Source organism: Periophthalmus magnuspinnatus, chromosome 22 (assembly GCF_009829125.3).
Source record: "Periophthalmus magnuspinnatus isolate fPerMag1 chromosome 22, fPerMag1.2.pri, whole genome shotgun sequence".
In the NCBI taxonomy this organism is placed as follows: Eukaryota; Metazoa; Chordata; class Actinopteri; order Gobiiformes; family Gobiidae; genus Periophthalmus; species Periophthalmus magnuspinnatus.
The window spans coordinates 18,453,011-18,459,907 of record NC_047147.1 but is presented as its reverse complement, the minus strand read 5'-3'; the positions used below and the strand labels follow the sequence as shown (position 1 = coordinate 18,459,907).

The 6,897-nt window shown below is 36.9% G+C and overlaps 1 protein-coding gene across 1 annotated transcript in view; it reads left to right on the top strand.

Moving 5' to 3' along the window:
• crlf1a (cytokine receptor-like factor 1a) overlaps window positions 1-6,897 on the top strand; it is a 227,773-nt gene that overhangs the window by 49,912 nt on the left and 170,964 nt on the right. The gene's annotated exons all lie outside the window — the stretch shown is intronic.

Below are 6,897 nucleotides of genomic sequence, written 5' to 3'. Positions count from 1 at the left end.
ACTGATTCAATACTACAATGATGCTCAAAAACACATTATTTAGAGAATAGAATGTGATTTTCAACATTAAATCATGGTACTTTTTTATATACATGTGGCCTTATATCTGTGTAATCCCTCAGACGTAGGTTCTATAGTGATTCATGGACGTATACTATGTGGTCTTATGCTTGTTCTGATGCAACTCAGTCTTGTGTGTTTGAACTGTAAATTATAAAAATATAATATAATGTTTTTGTTCTTTTAGGTCCATGAGGCGTGGGAACCGGCCACTTGGAGACTTGTTGCTAAGGCCGTCTGGAGCAGTAATGATGTCAGTGATGTCTTAACGTGCAGAGGAACAGGCCCAGCAGGTAAAGTGAGAGAAAACCATACCAGCACGCATGAATGAATGCACTACAACACCAGGAGGCCACACCTACACAACCAGATTAAGGTCAAGTCAGTGTGGAAATAAAGGTTAAAGATCAGTTTAACCTTATTTCTGAACAACAGCCTTCTTATTTTTTTTCTTTTCTTATAGGCTTGTCAACAGTATTAAAAATCAAATATTAATCAATACTAAAACTAGCATCAAAACTAGACACTCAGTTGAGTCGCATTAAGTCGCATTCACAGGACATAAATAAACCTTCCCGAATAACTTTAGAATGATTTTGAGCTGTACCAGAACAAGTATAAGACCACATAGACAAGTATTCATGGACCAATATGGAACCTTCTTGGACGACTGAGGGATTACACAGATATAAGGCCACATGGGAATATAAAAGAAAGTACTAGAATTTTATATTGAAAAATCACAAAATCAAGTTTGAAATTTTAGTATTGCGACAACGCTAAACTGGACAGATAACTTTTGTTTTCAAGTAGTCCACCCCAGGGCTGCAACTAATGATTATTTTAGCAGTCGATTAGTCATATGATTTTTTTCTGTTGTACATAGAGACTTTTTAAACACATTAATATTATTGTTTATGACAGTATATCTCTGTAGCAGTATAGCGTGTTTCAAAATGTGTTATCGTGACAGGCGCAGGTCCAGATGAATACTACAATTATAATCATTACAGTCCTGCTCCACAATTACCCAATTAAAATAAGACTCTAAAACTAAAACTACTTCTAGGCTACTCCCACTAGAATTAGGTCATACGTAATGTAAAAAGTGGACAGCATACATTACTGTACTTCCTTATTCTCTGTAGCATCTACCAGTCACCAGTTTCTTTGTTCCTTTTTGAGACCACAACTCTTTCCTTCACCCAAACAGGAACTCAACTTCAGTTACCACATCTTAACTTATTCCTCCTCAATAATGAAAGCATGTGGGTGTCAAAAACTATACACAAGTCACAAAATTCCAGTTGTTCACCCACTCTCCGAATCACCTTTTGTCATATATTTGTTATACAGGCAACTAGTCTAAATTTTGAGTTTTGTACTTAACATAATTTTCCAGTCATGTACTCTGTTATATACATATTTTGAAGATTTTAAAGGTCCTATATTACGCAAGATTAACTCCTGTGAGCTTTTAGCCATGTTAGAGAGTTGTTTCCTCCTCAAAACATACCCTGAGATGTGCTTTGTTGTGTAAGAATGTTTGTTTCTGGTGTAAGCGTCAAAAAGGAGCAAGAGACTCAAACTTAAAGTCAGAAGGGTTTTAATAAGTTCCACACAGGTAAAGTGAACAGGAAAGGAATAAGAGAGTCCTGAGATGTACATGTCGACAGCTTTTATAGTGTCTCTCAGTGTATGTGTTTGTGAGGTGGGTCTTCTTCTGGTCCACATGACGTTACACATTAAGAAACTTTAGGCAAAGTCGAACAAGGTGACTGTTTTATAAACCTCTCAGTGGAGGTCACACATTCCTTGGTGAGAGGGGCTACAGATAAGAAGTTGCTTTAACCAAAATGACCAGGACATAGCTGTTATCTTATTGTCCACACGTCCTTGTAGCTCCCACGCTGCTCTGCATTTGATGTAGTGCTGCACTGCTAGAAAATACATTACAGTTGGGATGTTAACAGCTATTTTTAGCCTCATTTGAACTGCTTTACTCTACAACACTCTATAATAACCATATGTTGTTTGCTTTTAAAAATGTTTTCGGTTTACATTTTGTTCATCTGAGGTTGTCAGAGATAGGCCTGTCGCAGTAATTACTATATCGACTTATCGTTCAATACATGATGGATGGAACTATTATTTTTGGGGGTAAATATTTATCATGGGGACTTTTTCTTTGTAATAGTGAGGAATGTTTTGTTATTTTTGGTACTTTTCCAAAGATCTGAGCTGTAGAGGGTTGAATAAATAACTTCTACGGCTCATTAAGTGCTTCATTTATTTATTGCAGCTCATGTTCATTAAATATACTGCAGATATAGAATAGTTATTTGGGGGAAATCCTGCTTTAGGTTTTATTCTGTCAGTGGCATAATGGCATTCAGTATTATACTTTATCGTTTATATTTTCTTAACCAATATAACTTGGTTATCGTGACTGACCTAGTAATAGAAAAAATGTTTATAAAATGCACTATATAAATGAAGCGGTTTGGAATCTACAGGTCTATAGAAATGTTTCAAATTCTTAGTTTTTCATCTGTTGTCTTACCTTAAATCACCATAATAAAGTCAACGTCATATTGACCCGCACAGTACAATAACCAGGATGCCATTCCCAGCGGCTCTATAGAGATTTCCCTGTTCAAATGTGTAATCTGATTCCACAAAGTTCCCGTAGAGCCAATATGAAGTGTCAACATGAAAAATAAGAAGGCAAGGCTTTCTATATTAGCTTTTGTCAGTTGGTAAGGTTGTGGTTCAATATACACGGTACATATCCTGTAACGGTAGAAGATGTTGGTTTGGGAAATAGCCAATACAGAGGAGACGAGAATGCAGTTCAGAATGTGTCATATTTGAGGGAAAAGTGTACAAAAACAGTGTGTGACAAGATTCAAGTATCTGATAAATTGTTTAAGTAGCTCCAGTCAAATGAAGCTCATCGAGGTTAGCAGTTATAGGGCCGAATTTGGAGGCTAATTCCACATGTGGAATTTCGACCACAAGTATCATAGCAACCAAAGAGCCACTCTGGAACAAGGCTGTTGAAGGTAATGCCCCTTCCCCCCCACACCACTGGTTTAACATGGAGCGGGTGGTTTGCAACGCTGTCAATCAAACCTGTCTAACGCTAGCGGGAGCGACCTCGGGGAAAGAAGTTGCCTGATTTGTCTGTTTTTAACGTTCATATCTTGAGTTACGGACAGAACAGCAAAATTAAAACACCAGGATCATGTAAAGCGGGTTAATATTAACATTTTAAGACGTGATAAGCCTGACAGCAACAGTTACGGAGAAAGGGGCGAGAGTTTTCCAATAGAAAGTGAATTGGAGCCAGAGGTGATGGTGCTGAAAACGCACCCTTGTTCACTTCCTATTTGGAAGATATGGCCGGAGATATGTCCATTTATACATGCAGTCTATGGTCCCAAAGCTAACAGTCACTTTTATCAAAATTGGAAAACATAAAATAAAACAACCAATTAAAATAAATAAATAGCATTGCGACACAAACATCTCTCTTTCTAAAAGTAGAAGTATCCTCTGGTGAAGTATTAATTTTATTTGTGTAGTGTTTAACATGTCCACTGCCTGATCTTTAAATATTTATTCATTTTAGCTTGACTCGAGGAAAAAACTCATTGAGATAAAATTGCGAAGGAAGTTTTAAAAAATGTTAATACAATTTTTATTACTAGGCTAATAACAGACCAAATGACAACATATGCCTTGCTAAAACATTTGAAATTGTATCACTATAACACACATTTTTGCATTAATTTTGAAGGTTGAAATGAAATTCAATATTTTGTTACAATAATGAAATCATCCACAGTCAGTTTAATTTCAGTTCACATTTTATTCATGTTATATATTTTATACAAACACCCACAAGAACACATTCATCAAGTGCCAGTTAAAAAACATTGTACAAATTCATAGGCTTTTTGTCTCAGATGAGTATTGGCTTTTACTGTAAGTTCGTAACATTTGATCATTTTCAACTGACACAAATTTTCTATTAAATCAATAAAGAAAAGTTATTATATATTCTCCATGGAAGACACTGCAGGTTACCATGTCCTCTGTTGTAATATCTTGATAAATACAGCTGACTATAATTCTTTTGTTTTGGCTTTCAGGAAAACTGGATAGAATTCCCATAATGGCCGTTAGCCCTAAGGTGGAGGATGTGAGAAAATGGGATCAACTGCAGAAAATGAGAACACAAGTGAAAGAGGTGAGAGGAGAGGAGAAGAGGGAGAGGGGAGGCGAGTGGAGGGGGAGGAGGAGAAGGGAGGAGAGTGGAGAGGGGGGTTACACGGATACTATTGTAAGTGTCACTAGTCATTCACAATGTCGTTTGTCCAGTTTGGCTTTTATTGCTGGGTATCAGATGACCAGATGTGATTGGATAAATGCAGTACATGCTAATCAATACAGGGACGGTGGGACTGTGGCTGGAATCCGTTGTTTTAATCACTAATGGAGCTCAGCAGTCCCGCCCACATCCTAGTGTGCTCTGGCTCCAGAAGTGCATTTTCCATTCAATTTTCCCATAGATTTATTAAAAGTTCAAAGGCATCGCAGAGGCTAACCAGCTGCGCGGTAACTAATATCCATAATGCGGTTGTAAAACAGATTTTGAATAAAGTCATAGGTCTTGTGGTCATTGGTTAACACGTAGCAGAATAGCCCTGAGTGTTCAAACTTTTAATGTGATTTTTGAGTACTATGAGAAAAGTGAAGTGAAAAGTGGGGGCGGACGGTCACTGTTGAGCTCCATGGGGACACAATTTACCAATCTACAAATTAAAACAGAAAAAAATGCACAGCAGATTAGAATATTTGCTGATGTCACTTGAAACACAATAATGAAATAATAATCATGTCTTTTCATCTTCAAAAAGTAGAGGCGATAAAAAATAAATAATTCCTACAATGTAAATAATACATTTTAAAAGTTCACAATGCAGCTTTTCTGAGAGGGGTGCACCATATTTTTGCTTTGCCTGAAATGTCCCAGTTTGGCATTAAACATATCTACCTTGTATTTATTCAATTACAGGTGTTTTTATTGCCAAACAAACTCTTGCATCCTTACTATGAGTGAACTCGCCTCTCCACAGATCAGCCCTGTAACTTGGCCTGGTGGCATCACCTGGTCGTCTCAGTGACGCTATGTAAGTTCAGGTCCATGTTGCGGGGTTTCAGATGACATCACAACCTTCTTTAGGCCAATAATGGTTAATACAAACAGGGGACAGATAAAATTAATATTGTTAAAACACAGATTTTTCTTTCGCAACATAGTGAGTTCTTGGGTCTAGCCACCAGTAGAAATGATCAGGTTCAGCATTTGCGGACCCTTCACAAGAAAAGTTACAAAGTGCACCTTAAAAAAGTAAGTGAAGAAATTATTAGACATTGAATAATAATGTGGTTGGTTACCATGACGATAACTAAAATGCTAGCTACTACATATTTAAATACCTCTCATTTTGGCTTTGGGGTTAGCGTCATAAAAGTAGGATTTAAGCATGTGGTCCAAAAGATCACAAAATTGGACATAAAGTGTCTCTAATGTGTATTTCTAATGCTCATTTCATCACACATCAACTCTCAAGTGAGCTGTGAAAATCCCAAAGTTTTAAAGAGTGAAATTATAATTGACAAAACTGTAATAAATATGTTAGAAGTATTTTGTACAAAACAAGGTAACGGTACATTTGGGTCATATTTGTGCACATTACGATGAAGATACAGGTCCCTTAGGAGTACCCCAGAGCACCGTAGTGGGACTCTTTATATTGTCACTCAAGTTTCAAAGTCTTTTTTACAATTAGAAGCTCCCAGGGGAAAGAAGCAAGAGTTTTATGGTTTCAATAAGACTGTGAGCAGGGAAATACTGCTATGAGGGAGTTTGGCTGTCACACCTCGCTTCAGCTGAAAAAGTTTAATTTGGGTTCATTTATCCAGACTTGAAATACGAAGTTTCTCAAGAAGTAGTGACATAAATGTGAATGTGCTATGTGCTCTCACCAGAACATAAGAAGATTGTGGCGGAATTTATTCAGTAGTTCAAAACCAGTGCATTGTAATTTTGTGACTGCGATGATTATAACTTCAGGTAATAAAAAGTCAAACATGGCTAAAGATGCTTAAACTTTGAACATCAACCAATATTATTCCATCTCCATAAATAATAAAAACTTTAAAGTACTTTGTTCTAATTCTACTTGAAATGTAGACACTGCACTTCCACAATGCCCTTATTTATCGAGTGTCTGTATAATCAGTAACTTTATGTTTTTTTTAAAACAATATTATATTATTGTCAGTTTGAACTGTGAACTGTCAAAAAAGAAATTGAAGTTAGTTATAGAAAAAAATCTATTTGAACACACATCACAAGCAGTTGTGGCTTCATTATTGTGTGCTGTACAGAGTCATTGTTAGTACTGCAACATTTGAAGTTAAAATAACTTGAATTCAGAATATGAATTTGATTTGAATTTGATTCATTTAGAGTGATCAACTTATGAGGCTTAAAGTGAGACTAAACACCTAAACTCTGCCCACAACCACATCACAAATAGAGCTGTTAAACTGGGCAGTGCCTGCAGACTAAAAAGAGAGTGAAAGGGGAGCAGGGGCGTGGTCTGAACATATGAGGAACAGTGTGATTGGTCAAACAGGTATCCACACTTCACAGCCACGTGTTTGCAAACAGAAACACCAGAAACACACACCAGGGCAGTCATGCGTGATGTCACCAAATACTTAAAAGTGAAAGGGCCACTGGAGGCAGCACGCAGGCTG